Source organism: Mirounga angustirostris, unplaced genomic scaffold, assembly GCF_029215605.1.
Source record: "Mirounga angustirostris isolate CCGP_5_RB_7025 unplaced genomic scaffold, mMirAng1.0.hap1 SCAF_3, whole genome shotgun sequence".
NCBI lineage: Eukaryota > Metazoa > Chordata > Mammalia > Carnivora > Phocidae > Mirounga > Mirounga angustirostris.
Window position 1 is genome coordinate 189,276,925 of NW_026991711.1, and position 14,840 is coordinate 189,291,764.

Here is a 14,840-nt window from a genome sequence, read left to right on the forward strand (position 1 = left end):
CCAGTTACTAGGGATTGAAGCAGATGTAACTAAGTCTTTCTAAAGGTTCCCAAGTAGTAAGGGGACACTTGAAAGTAGAAAGGGCACACTTGAAAAGAATCTTCAGATGCAATTATAGACATCGATTCAATGCACATTCATTTTTACCCCCCCCCCCCACGTTAATAACAAAGCTTGAGCCTTCACAGACTTTAGTTTGCATAACACTGTATACCATCAGGATAAAGTCTGAGCTCCTTAGCATGGCCCACAAAGGCCTTGGTGATCTGGCCCCTGCCCACTTCTCCTGCTCTGCCTCGATCCTAAGCTCCAGCAGTACTGAGATCCCATAGCTTGTCCTGCTGAGACCTCTGCATGGAAGAGCCACCTGGCTAATCTCTCCTCACCAGTCAGGTCTCATGGGAGGTCTACTCTGACCCCTTTCCCATTGTCTTCATCACAGAGCTTGCAGTTGCTCATCTCCTCTCTGTCCCACCAGGCTGCACCAGACTCCCTATGTGCAGGGCGCAGGCACATCACATGCTACCATCACCTAGTGCCCTGCACAGAGCCTGGCGCCCAGCAAACACTCGGCAACTATTTTTGAGTGGATGACGGAATCCTTCACTTTAGGTTCCTGAGACTGTCATTAAAAAAAAAAATCAGTTAAGCATAGTATAATTAATTTTCAACCACTGGAATTTGAAAGAAGTCAACTGTCATTTTACAAAAATAGAAGGAAAATTTACCAGCGAGGCTGTATTGGATGAAAGATGCAAATGGTAGGTTTTCTTTTTAATCTATGTGCCTCCTAAAAATAAACACCGGCTTCATATGGAGATCTAGAAGCTACTCATTATGAAGAAATGGACTCATCGTATTCCTTTTTTACAAATTTAAATCATTTCCTTTTGCTTTATAGAGCATCCTCAGGGGCAAAATAGAATTCTCAATGAACTGTCTGTATTTCATTTATTTATAATATGATTATATTGGGCATATTCACATACATGGATTGCAATATAGATTATTGATTTGATTTCTATAACAAAATTGATTGCTTACCAACTGTGTCTTTAAAGGCAGTGCCCATGAAAGGCTCGACAAAGCCACCCTCACCTGGACATCGACTTTGACTTAAGTCCCAGTTCTGTCCCTGCACTCCTGCGACCTTCAGATTTCCCCACTGGGCTCCGAATTTCCTAGAATCCCAAAATGAGCCTGGGAAGGCCAGCACAGGGACTGGAGTCAGAGGACCTGGCTCCAGGCCTGCTCTGCCACCAGGAGCTGGGAGATCGTGCTCCAGTCTCTTCGCCTCTCGGCTCACTTCCTTCAAAGGTTTATTATTATTTTCGTACTTGTTTTTGTTCCCGCTAGACCGTGAACTCCTTGGGGATGCATGGCCTCGTCATCCTTATTAATTATTTTAGTTTACTACTATAAAGTTAAGAACAATGTCTAGAACATAATAAGGGTTCAATCAGGTTGGAAGGAAGGAAGGAAGAAACACATGCATGACCCAAATCAGGATGACTGTGTTCAAGTTGTGGATGACATTTATCTGGGGGGGAGCTCCCCGAAGACGGAAGCTTTGGTTCAGGGAGCACGGAACCCTCAGAGCCTGGCTTAATAGGGGGGCTGAGTAAGTATTTTTGTAATTTAATAAACACTTGTTCTAGGATTCTTTCAGGTTGCTAAAAAATCATTTCATAGATAGGAGTAGATAGCGAAAGGTAGTATTTCAACACGAGCTTTGGAATTTTTTCTTTCTTTCTTTCTTTTTTTTTTTATTTCTAATGTCTTCATTATCATTTTCCCAATAGCAAGCACCGCCTAGCCTCCTGCTGGGGGAGGATAAGGACTCTCTTGAGAAAGGCAAAACAAATATGAATGTGACTCCAATCTTGTCTGCAGTCCTCATGCCCTACCCTGAAGCCAAAAGACAATCTATTATCAGAGGCTCTGATTTCATGGGCTCAAGGCAGAGTATCTGCTCCCTCTGTCTTTCCGTTGAAAGTCCATCTTGTAGGGGAGTGAAGGGCCCACCAGCTTTGGAATATTTTCTTATCTGCTACTCTAACACAGGGGCCATGAAGATCAGGTCCCAACTCTCACGCTGTAAGGGATCTATCTGAGCATCTAGCCCTTGCATGATCTTTATAGCTGGACTAGTTCACACTCTCTAATTATGCAGTGGCCAGACGACCACAAACCACACAGAGTGCACCCAAACCACAGCGGCATGAGTGAGGCGTTTTCCTTTGCGTTGCAGTGTCATTCCTGTGGACCCCTGAAACTCTGCCCAGAGCAGCAAAGCAGGCTGTTGCTAGTGAGGCCTGAGGTGGACAGCTGCATGCTGAGAAGGGTCAGTCTCACGAGTTTGTCAGTTTGCTCAACAAATGTGTCTGGGCCCTGCACCAGGGAAGATCAGAACTCTCAGGGGTGCCTGGGTCTGTGTTTGGACCCATCCCGTGCACTGCCTTTTATAAATCTTGCAACAACTCCTGTGAAGTTTCGTCATTATTTCTCTGTTTTGTAGATGAGGAAGCGGGGGTATCAGAGGCTCTTGTTCTCAGAGGCAGTGTTGAGATTGGGATTTTAAAGATTTTTTTAAACTTGTTTATTTGAGAGAGAGAGAGAGCAGGAGTGGGGTGAGGGGCAGAGGGAGAAGCATTCTCCCCGCTGATCAGGGAGCCCAACACGGGGCTTAATCCCGGGACCCTGAGATCATAACCTGAGCTGAAGGCAGGCACTTAACCGACTGAGCCACCCAGGTGCCTCCAAGATTGGGATTTTAGCTACAGACATCTGTCTGTCTTTCTTTCCCTGCCCTGTGACACTCTACCTCATGTCAGTATCTCCAAGTTTAAGAAACAGCAGGAGGGGGCAAAAGCCCAAGGATTATTTTTTTTTTTTAAAGATTTTATTTATTTATTTGAGAGAGGGGGAGGGGCAGCGGGAGAGGGACAAGCAGACTCCCCACTGAGCACAGAGCCCCCAGCACAGTGTTTGATTCAAGACCCCGAGGTCAAGACCTGAGCTGAAGCCAGATGCTTAATGAACTGAGTCACCCATGCACCCCAAAAGCCCAAGGATTATTTATATCTGTCACCTGTTGGGTGAAGCTAGGTAGGCAGCTGCCAGCTGGAAGTCAAAGACTAGTTACCTGGAAGCGTTAACACACACCTACCTATCATCAGCTAGCTAGGAGGGGTGACCCCACAATGTGGGCCCCTAAGTGAGCTGGCTGAGTGATTTCCATATTTGGGTGTCAGACCCATGAATGACAACTTGTTGTCATGATCTCCCATGGCTGCCCCCCCTCACTGGGAGAGCCAGGACCCCCCCCCCCCCCGCCGCCCAACGTCTGAGCTAGAAAAGTCCAGCCAGTGCTCGGGAGGTGGAAAGCCAGCCGTGTGGGACTCTGTCCACTTACACTTCGCTCTGATGCTCCTTCACTGAGCATACCTGAAGGAGGAAGGACAGTTCACTCTCATATCTTGGCAGTTATGATCTGCAAAGTTGCTGCCAACACCGAATTAGCGAATACTGAGCCGTTGCTCCTGTGGGAAGTAAGGGTGAGGCTCCCGTGAGCCTCTGGTCACCTTTTGTCAACAGGTCAGCACACGACCTTGTTTTATGTGTGTTTCTGTTGAAAGGCACCTTATTTAACATCCACTATTGGTTCATATCAAACTCACGGTCAACAGCACTATACCTCAGGCCTGAACCACGCTCCTCGAACACACACGTATTCCCCGTGAGGCACGCCAGAGCCTTCTGTGCTTAACAGTCCTAGACACCACCTCGGCACCATGCGGAGGCGCCACTGGGAACAGCGAAATCACCAACAAAAAGCACCAAGATGCCCAAAGTATGGCCCTAAATGGTCTGCAAGAAGGACACTTGTTTACAGTATGAGCTGAAATAAGGAGGCAGAGCATCACCTTGTTTGACCTTGGCTGGCAACATGCAGTGCTGCATCCCAGGACCTCTCTCCACTGGTTCTGCCCTGCTCTCCATCCGCCTCCTGGTGCCTCCAGCCCCTTTGCCCACTGAACTTTGTGGCTGCATTTGGTGCTTCTTTCCTGGCTCTCCTCCTAGCCACGTCTTCTCTCTGTTCTGCACGGATCTCTCTTCTTCCTCCTGCGCCCCAAATGGGGGTGGTCCCCGGAACTCCAGCCTTGGCTCTTCCTCTACTCACGGTCTTCTCTTTCCCAGTGATCCCAGGCACCCCTGGCACTTTGATGCCCATCCGTCGGGGGGAGGGCATTCCACCCTCCTTTCCCATGGTCTGCCCTAGCCAACAGCATGCCAGACGCCTCCATCTGGATATACGGACACATGCTCAAACCAGAATTCTTCCCTTCAGGATTAGTCTTCCTCCTGTAACCAACCCATCTTCCTGGTCACGCAGATCTGAAACAGAATCCTCTCGGACCTCCTCCCTGCCCTCATCTGCCCAGCCACTGCATTCTGCTGTCTTCCTCTGAAGAGTTTCCCAGCTCTGTCCCTTTGCTAGCCTGGTGTAGTCAGCATCTTCCTGATGGTCCCATCTTGCTCCCCTCAAGGTCACCTCCACGTGTCATCAGAGTGATGTTAACACTGGTGGGGTTGGGAGTGGGGTCTAAACTCTCTAGTGGAGGAATCGGGCCCTCTGCACGGTGGTGTGGTCTGTGTCTGCGTCCCCTGCTTCTCTCTGCCTCCACCTGACGTGGAGAGTCACATGGCTGATTGTTGCCCCGGGCCCCCAGGCTGGCTCTGACCTCCCTTCCCAGGTCCCTGCTGCTGTGCTCCAACACCCCACCCCAGCTTGTCCTCGGGGTCTAGCTCACATGTCTTCTCCAGGAACCCCTCTCCTCGGCATCTCCTGCACGCGAGTATCCCTGGAATTACATTTACCATACTGTACTCTAGTCTCTTATGGCTTCTTTATGGTTGATGATTTCTTCCCCCCTCCCTACTTCTTTCCTTCCTTCCTTCCTTCCTTCCTTCCTTCCTTCCTTCCTTCCTTCCTTCCTTCCTTCCTTCCTTCCTTTGATAGAGGCTACACCTTATTTATGTTTATAATCCCCAATACTTAATGCATACATGTTTATTGGACAGATGAATGGATGAATAAATGAATGAATGAATACTCCCATCTTCAGCCCCATACCCACAGATGGCCGTAGCTGAGGTCTGTCTACCCCTTTACCAGCTCAGGTGGCTCTGTCTTTCCTGGCTGCAGCTTTGGCTCAGGGCCCCTCTGGCCCTTCCTTTTTTGAAACTTGAGTTTCCTTTCTGGGGCGACCTCCCCTTCCCCTGCAGGTATCTCTTACCTCCTTTCTTTGTTCAAGGAGCTGGCCACTTCGCATAGTTGCTCCAGACTCTAGTGCCCCCTTGGATTCCCTTTGAATACACCCAGGAGTGCTGGGTCCTGTGTCTCCATAGCAAGAATGTGGAATGCATGCCATGGAGTCTAATCGCCCCCCTCTCTCTTTTCACAGCAAAATGCATCGGGAAGAATAGAAGTGCCAGTGAAGAAAGATACTTTATGAATTGTGTGATTTTTCTTTTGATCGGTTCCAGTCCTTAATAAATGCTTTACTCTTCCTCTTTTTTCATTGCCTGATTAAATAAAAAAAAGGTATAACTATCAAATTTTTAGATAAGAAGCAATGACATGAGGAGATTAATATTACCTAAGGATTTTAGGAGCTAAGAACTCACAAAGTGGCCATGCTTAGCATAATGATGTCAAATGCATGTTTTAGATCAACATGCAATGATTGTAAATTCCTTATTTTTAAAAAGACTATCAGTCCAGACAGCTTGGTGTCAAGAGTGTCTTTCCTTTTGTGACTTATTTTAATTAAAAAATAATAAATCATCTGGTGAATTAGGGATGAAAGGCAGTCGCCTCCCCATCACCAAAATGTCTCTGTGGATTCTTTTTCTCTAGACTTCTCAGTCCAGGGCATCAATATAGCAAAGCCAGCTTTCTGTCAAAACAGATATTGCCAAGAAAGTACCCAAGGACAGAGGTCTGTGTTCCCAGGCCGCTTGGCAAATGCCTCAGTTAGGGGACGCTCTTGGAGCCTGGCCCTTCTGCAGCAGGTCCTGGGAGGATTATAGGATGTGAGAATCTACAAATCCAATGCAGTCCCTTTCCGGCAAGACTGAAACCCTTGTCAGATCCCCCTGGCTTTCCACGAAGACGTCACAAGCTCCTGAAAACTATTTCCTGAATGGATGATACACTAAAGACGTTATTGGTTATTTGCACCTTCATTTACAGGGTGCTGGGTATTAAAGAGGGCACTTGTGATGAGTACTGGGTGTTATACACAACTAATGATTTATTGAATACTACATCAAAAACTAATGATGTACTATACAATGGCTAACTGAACATAATAAAAAAATAAAAATATATATATATAAAAAGGAGTGGACTGCTTACTCCTCCTCCCGTAGCAAACTGCCCCACTTCCTACAGCTTCTCAGCATCTGCTGAGGCTAGAAAGTGCCTTGCCCCCCATCTTCTCTATTTTTCCTGGATATTCTCATATGCTTATTTTATTTCCACTTTAAGATCAGCATGTCAAGGCATGAAAAAAAATTCTGTTGGTATTTGAAATCAATTACACCAAGGTTCCATGGTGTAATGATGAGCAGTCTGGACTCTGAAATCAATTACACCAAATTTGTAGCTTGTTTTTTGACATCTTTCGACTTCTGAGTTTTATTCTGTGAGAATAAGCCATACGTTTCCACTTACCGAAGTCTACTTATGTGACCCTTAATAGAGTTTAAGAGGGTTTTTTTGTGATAAGAGATGTGTTTGTCATATTTTGTAAAAAAATGTTTACTGGTATTTTCTTTTTGTTATTATAAATGAGATCTTCTGTTGTTCTATCTTATAATATAAACTTCACTAATATATGTTAAGTTTTTAGTCTATCTTCAACAATTTTCATATTGTTTTTAGTAGGTTTTTCAGTTGCTATTCCAGAGTATTTCAGGTATACCATATAACTTTTGCTAATAATATTAATTTTGCATCCCCCTCGTCATTTTTCAGGGTCATTTCTTTCTTTTTCTTACTTCCTTTGAGTATATTCCAACTGGGTTAGACCACAACACTACGGTGATAAGGATCCTGTCTTAGTCCTCACTTTGATAGCGTCCTGAGAAGCATTTCAGTGTTGCACCCTTAAGCGCCATGCTGCCTCCTGGTCTGGTGTAAGTGGTATTTATATTTTCAATCCTATTCAGGTTGCATCCATCCTTCCACTGTTAAGAGTTTAGAACATAAATGTATATGGAGCTTTCTCAAACATCTTTTGAAATTTTTCTTTTGTGAATTTAAAGTTGGAGATTTGGAATTTGTCTTTCTTCTTTGTTAACAAAGCATGGTGAATCACTTTAATATATTGCCTAAATTGAACCATCTTTGCATTCCTGGAACAACCCCACTTGGCCGTGGTTTACTATTCTTTAAATATGCTGCCGGATGCCAGCTGCTTCACTGAGGATGTTCGTATCACCTTTCATACGTGAGAGTGATCTGTAGTCTCTTTTTTGTGCTGTTGCGCTGTCTTACCTGGTTTGGGTATCAGTGTTGTGAAACCCCGCACAGCCTGTATGTGGTCCCTCCCTCTGCTCACCATCTCCCTGTGCCCTGGTCTAATAAAGGAACATCCATGGAGGGTAGGTGTGACCTCTTTAGTGGTTACAACAGTATATTAACCACATTTAAGTAATTTAAATATTTCTGTCATCTGCCTTCCCCAGACATTTTTGCCAACACATTTCTTCCACTGTCTTCTGGAAGGAGAGAAGAGTAAGAAACAGACCTCGGCCTGAAATGGTCAATCCCTGCTTAGCAACCCTCACGGGGGCTGGGGTGGGAGTCTGCTGGGTCATGTATCTGGTAGAGAAACTGTCTGATTTGTTCTGTAAATGTGTGCATGGGGATTGTGTGTGCCGTTCTCCTCATTGAGCACAGGCACCGTGCTCTCACTCAGCCCGTGCCCTCTCCAAGCACTGATGTACCCTGGGCGTCAGCAGACCAGCAGGGAGAGACACACTTAGCAGGGGAAATGGGCTCAACCACCGTTGGCAACGGCAGAGACTACAAAAATACAAACCGAGTGCAGGACCCCCAAGCTCTGCACATGCTCCACTGGGGCTGTTTCTAATTCCTTCAGGCCAGAATTCAGGTGAGTGATTTTCTGTTGACCAAAGAGAGTTCATGGGTTTCCTTTGATCAGCACACTCATGTCCTCTCCCAGCTCCCACTTCTATAGAAATCCCAGTACAAGACAAACAGTGACAAACCTCTCCTTAAAAATGTCATTGTGCCACTCTGAGGCTGGCTGCAGAACAATTTTGGCCTCTTTCCAGAGGCAGGTGTGACCGGAGCCAATCTGTATGAGGTGACTTGTTGGCTAGGGAATCATTAGCCGTGTGGACAAGCATAACAATGTTGCATTCTTGTGAGCCCCTGGGAACATGCACACCCCTCTACAGAGGGACTGCATTTACCTCCCTGGTCCCTTCACAGTTTGGATGAAAAATCGCCCAGGGTTCCAACATTTAACATTCTTTTTCATTTTCTGTCCTGGAATGTCTCGGTGTGGCTTGGCTTGTCGCCAACCTGTTGCACACCATGCCCCTTTTCCCTCGTCCAGGGGACGTGTGAGAGGAAAGCTGTATGCTCAGGTCTTACCTTTGGGGCTGCCTTAGCCTGAAAATTTGCTGGTGTCTTCTTCAAGTTTGGGGCAACTTCCCAAACTGTTTTGTGGGTCTTCTGTTTTGTATTATTTTCCTCCCAGACTGCAGCAGGAGATTTAATTCTGATCCTAAGATTAATTTTATATACATTTCGCAACACATGGCCTGATTTCTTCAGCGACTATTAGGCATTAGTGGCTCAGGAGATGTAGGACAGTGACAAAGTAAGAAACATTCTACAGAATGCTCTGCACTGCAGAAGCCATGTTCCGGCCTTTTAAAATGAAGCTCAGCTTGATCAACCCTGAGTTTTCTGGACCGTCTCCCCTTTTTTCTCTGTTGTCTTTCCTCAACACCTGTCTTCTCCTTCTCTAGGCTATGGTACCTTTGTGCTTCTTGTGGTACCAAGGAAGGGAAATGAGGATTTTTCCATCTCGCTCAACTGTCCTATGTGAAGAGCTCTGTTTATGTGAATGGTAGATTTTAAGGAGGGTATGTGGGGCCCACTGTGGATGAGTGTGAGTGGGGAGAGGAGGAGAAGCCCAAAGGGGATTCAGCTGGGGCTGCAGCTGCAGTGGGCAGGTGTAGGGGCTGGGTGGGTAGGGGTGAGTGGGTCTTGGGACATAGGGAGCCTAGAACATGGTGGGAGCTGAAGCTCCCTGGAGTCTTTCTGGAAGTGATTGGTTAGACTTCTCCAGAGTGGTAGCCCAACACCCTCACTAAGTTGTATGGTTTCTTATGGTTGCCCTAGTTACTGCCCAAGGGCAAATAATGTAGCCCAGCCAGTTGCCATGGTGGCATCTGTGACCCCTAGTCCACACAGCATATGACATCTCTAGCTGGGATCAGGCAGTGAACTACAGGGGGCTGCCAGAGTCCCATGCAGACAGGTGAGCATTGGTGGTCGAGAGAATTAGACACATCAGAGGGATTAAAACTTCCACCCCACCCTGGGAACTTTGAGACACCAAATCCCCGATTTAATCTGTGACAACCTCCACCCACTATGTTCCCTGGCTAGAGCCATTTCTACAGAACAGCAGGATGTTTCTGCTCTATCTCTGAGCTGTCATGGATGCTGTAATCCTGATTCCACCCATTGGCTCACTCTGCCACCCTACAATTGGGAATGGACTCCCAATTGTAAGCACCCATCCTCCTGGAGACGTCAATAAGCAGAAGGAGAGAAGCCATCCAAAGCTGCTCATTCTGATGGATTTGCCAATAGAATTTACATGAAACAGCAAGAGATCAATGAGAGAAGCCACAGATCTGAGACCCTCAGCTTTCTCAAATTCACATGCTTGAGTTTGCACATTTGTCCAAACCCCACATTTCTTCTGTCTTCTTTCCCCCTTTTGACTCCAGTCTCCTCTCCATCCTCCACGTTGCTAGACCTTCTGCATTGGCTCTGGCAGGCCCCCAGAGCTGATTTCTCCCTTGCCCAGCTCAGTCTGCTTCTCTCCCTCCTGGTGTTCTCAGGCCTTTCCATGTTTGATGCGGCGTAAGGTTGGTCCCAATGTCTGTATTGGTTCCCATGCTCTCTTGCCTTGGTAGTAGATTGCTTCAGCCATTCTCCTTCCATGTGCCAAATTAGGCTGAGTATCAAACATTTATTTTCTATTATATCTTGAGTCAGTGTTCACATGAGCTGAGCTTTCTCCCCTCTGTCTTTTATCGTTTTGTTTTGTTTGGGGCACAGGCCTATTTTTTTTTCCAAATGGTGTCTACTCATTTCTAAAATACAATTTGAATTTGACTGTATTACCATAGTTAATGGTCAGCTTTTTCAATCAATATGTTACTCACTAATATGTTCACCCTGATTGGATCCTTGGGCTGGTGACAGGGAGGGAATCCTTTTTATAACAAGATTCTGAACCAGTGTCATGAGACCAGCCACATTGGGAGTATTTTGCTATTTATAACTATATTCGTTTCCTATTGCTGCTAAAGCACAAACTTTAGTGACTTAAAATAATACAAATGTATCATCTCACAGTTCTGAAGGTTAGAAGTTCAAAAGGGGTCTCCTGGGGCAAAATAAAGGTATTTTTAGCAGGGTTGTGTTCTTTCTGGAGTCTCCAGGGAGGATCCATTTCCTTGCCTTTTTCAGCTTCTAGAGGTTGCCCTCCTCATTCCCTGGCTTAGAGCCCCTCCTCTATCTTCAAAGGACAAAGCTCCAGCCTCTTACTTCCATCATTCATGGGCTCTTCTGTGACCACCCTGCATTCATCTTACAAGGAACCTCGTGATTCATTGGGTCCACCCATATATTTCAGGATATCTTCATCTCAAGATCTTTAACTTAAATAAGATCTCTGTTACCTCATAAGATAACACATTCACAGTCTCTAGGGATTAGGATGTGGACGCATTTAGGGGGCCATTACTCACCCTACCACAATAACCAAATCACACAGCCAAATAGCTATCATTTATTGGACACCACAGACCAGGCAGGCACTCTACATGGATTCCATCATGTAATTCTTAAAATAACCCTATTGGATACCTACCACTATAACTGTAATTTGACCAATGAGGAAGGCATGGCTTAGAGAAAACTTATCCTATTGTTAGTAAGAGGCAAACCCAGGCCTTACATCTCAGCTCTCTGAATTGTGTTCTCCCTTCCCTAAAAAAATTAAAAAAAAAAGAATAAATAAATCTTTAGAAAGTTAACCAGTGGGTTTGAAGTTCTCTCAGTAGATAGGAAGCAAAGAGAATGACAGCCAAACTGTTGGCCTGATGGACCACTTTGGCCATCAGATATTGCCAGTGTAACTTCTTACAAAACCATTGCAAGCCCACTCTGCAGACCCACCTATCCCTCGGATAAATGTGCATTAAGCAACTCTATATGCCAAGCCAGGGAGCATGGTTCTCTGCATCAGCCATGGGGACTCCAAACAGGTGGAGGTGGGGAATTAATTTACCCTAAAGCTCTCTGTTAAACACTCACACCATTGCCCCATCTACTTAATTCTTTTTAGACTGAAGGCCTGGAGTTCCCAGTTTATGAAATTAGATGAGGAGCCGGGTTCATTCCCAGTTTTGCTGTGCCCATGACCTTGGCATTCTTTTTTTTGGATATCCAAATAGACACTCCCTTGGCTTTCACTCAACAGAAAACTGGCATTCCTAAAAGCCAAACAAAACCTCCCTCAGAAGAAAAAACAAAATTAGTGAGCAGATAAGACATCTGAGCCTTATTTTTCTCTGAACTCGGATGTGGTGGAGGTAATGGCTTTGTGGGTACAGTGGGGGAGGGGAAGAAAAATGAGCTGTTTCTTGACTCCCAGCAGCTTTGGGGCGCTCGGAGCTGGAGGGCGCTAGGTGGCAGGATTTGCTAAGCTGGGCTCTGCCGGCCTGGCCTTCGGTGAGCGGGGTGAGTGAGCCCTGGGAACTAGGTCACAATGAAATTGGGAAACGTGTGTCCTTCTGTGAGCAGAAGCACAGGGCTGTTCCTGCTTCGCCAAGACAGCTCTGCATGGTTGAAGCCAACGTGCAAGGCTGCCTGCTCTTTCCACCCTTCCTTCCTCTCCTTTCTTTTCTGCTTTGTCATGTGTTTCCCTGCGATGTCCCCCCAGTGGACCGGCGTCTGCTGGGTCATCAGCTAGTTTAACACCTGGCGGCTCAGAGGGTGGGAATTCTGCTGCTTCCCATTCCAAGGCACACGTCAGGTTAGGGACATCCCAGTCTCAACTCTCAAAGTGAGTTTTTGTGGCAGCAAAACTCACATTTTCAAGAAAATGCATTGCATACAATATGTAACGCGTATTACATACTAATATATATATGTTAGCCCATGTCCTATGATCCAGTCAAGACTCTAAGACGGGTATCGCCACCTTCTCTCTCATCTCAGAGGTGCCTGGGGCTGAGCCTGCAATGGGGAAGGGGACAGGCATGGTCTTCTGTTCTTACACTTGCCCTGCAAGCAGTGTGTGTGGGGGAACCGGACAGTTCTGGGGGCTGGGTGGCTTTGCCCTGGGGCCTGGCTCATGGTATGTCTGGTTTTTCCACTCAGGGCTCTTTAGAAATGATGCCCAGTGCTCTTTTTTTCTCCTGGGTTCCTTTGGCCTGGGCCTGGAGCAGACAGAGCTGCACTCGAGATTGTCCCTGTGACTCATCGCTCATCCCCAGGGCATCCCGCGTCACACCTCACCCTCCTTCTCCGGGTCTCCTTGCCCATCCGTGGCCCCCATGCTGGACTGACTCGAGATGACCCCATGCCAGCTGACCTGGGTTCACCAATGTTCCCCCAAAACTCATGTCTATCCAGAACCTCAGAGTGTGACTTGATTTAGAAATAGGGTCTTTGCGGATGTAATTAGTTAAGATGAGGTCATCCTGGATTCAAATGGACCCTAAGCCAGTGACTGGTGTCCTTCTAAGAGAAAACAGACAGAGAAAGGAAGGAAGTCCACATGACAATGGAGCAGACATAGGAGTTTTTGCCTACAAGCCAAGGAAAGACAAGGATTGCCGGAACAACCAGGAGCTAGGAGAGAGGCCTGGACCCGATCCTCCCTCACAGCCTCCAGAAGGAACCAACCCCCCCAACACCTTGACTGGGGACTTCCAGCTTCCAGGACTCCTTCATTCTCTTAACTCTGCGTAGGGGGGCAGTGGCGGGGTCTTTTTTTTTTTTTTTTTAAAGATTTTATTTATTTATTTGAGAGAGAAAGAATGAGAGAGAGCACATGAGAGGGGGGGAGGGTCAGAGGGAGAAGCAGACTCCCTGCTGAGCAGGGAGCCCGATGCGGGACTCGATCCAGGGACTCCAGGATCATGACCTGAGCCGAAGGCAGACGCTTAACGACTGAGCCACCCAGGCGCCCGGGGTCTTTTCACATTTGTGTTAGTTCCCCAATCCAGTCCTAACATCGTGTTACCGGCCATATATATGTACACTGTTGAGGTAGGACTGCATAAAGTTTATAGACTGCCTTTCTGACTAATTATAATAGATTTAATCATAACTTCTCCCTCCCCCAAAAGACATGTCTGCCCAGAACCCATGAATGTGACCTAATTTGGAAAAAGGGTCTTTGCCAACAGAATTCATTTAAGGATCTCAAGGTGAGAGCGTCTTAATTTTAGGGTAGGTCCTAAATCCAATGACAGAGACACACAGGGGTGAAAACCACGTGAGGACAGAGGCAGAGATGGGAGCCATGTAGCTTCAAGACCATGAATGTCTGGAGCCACCAGCAGCTACAAGAGGCAAGGAAGCATTCTCCCCTGGAGACTTGGTCAGAGCATGGCCCTGCTGACACCTTGGCTGATACCCTGGTTTCAGACTTCCAGCCTCCATGAGTGTGAGTCAGGAAATCTCTGTTGTTTTGAGCCACGCATTTATGGTAATTTGTTATGACAGCCCTAGAATCCTAACACAAATTATATTGTAAACATTTTTCCCATGCTACTAGACACTGTGGGAATTATCTTTAAGGACAGCACATTATTCTATAATTTGAGGAAGCCAATCAATCTTCTATTGCAAATTATTAAATATTTTAAAATTGAACTAACTAAATAGCAAGGAATTAAATACACTTGAACATAACATGCATTTTGAGTATCTGATGATGTCCTCAGGAAGATCTCCCAGAAGTAGAACTGCGTGGTCAAAGCACACACCCTCCACTCACACGCACCTCTCTTGCAAGAAGCTGACCGCTCAAAGCCTGTAATTTCTGTACATACTATTTTACACTAGTTGGTATAAGACATGTAATAACTCTTTGACTCATCTGTATGACAATGTTTACAAATGCTGTCCTTGTGAGCATGAAAAATAACTCTCTGAGGACCAGGTAACATAACACTTAGCTGTCCGGGTTTCCCTCTGATATGTTTTAGTCAACATCAGCTCACGTCCCTCCATCTTGGTGCCAGACACGTATTTAAAATGTGCTTCTTTGGACCTCTTCTTTTATTGGGTCTCCACTCTAAAAACAAACCCTTGGGGCACCTGGGTGGCTCTGTTGGTTAAGCATCTGCCTTTGGCTCAGGTTGTGATCCTGGGGTCCTGGGGTCAGTGGGGAGTCTGCTTCTCCGTCTCCTTCTGCCCCTGCCCCCCCAACTCATGCGTGCTCTCTCTCTCAGATAAATAAATAAAATCTTTAAAA

General features: G+C 46.3%; 1 protein-coding gene across 1 annotated transcript in view; it reads left to right on the top strand.

Moving 5' to 3' along the window:
• Positions 1–6,624, top strand: part of SPP2 (secreted phosphoprotein 2) — a 29,336-nt gene extending 22,712 nt beyond the window's left edge. Inside the window, exon 8 of the mRNA XM_045867686.3 lies at positions 5,469–6,624. The gene's annotated coding sequence lies outside the window, so the exon portion shown is untranslated. The remainder of the gene's footprint in view (positions 1–5,468) is intronic.
• The last annotated feature ends 8,216 nt before the right edge of the window (positions 6,625–14,840 follow it).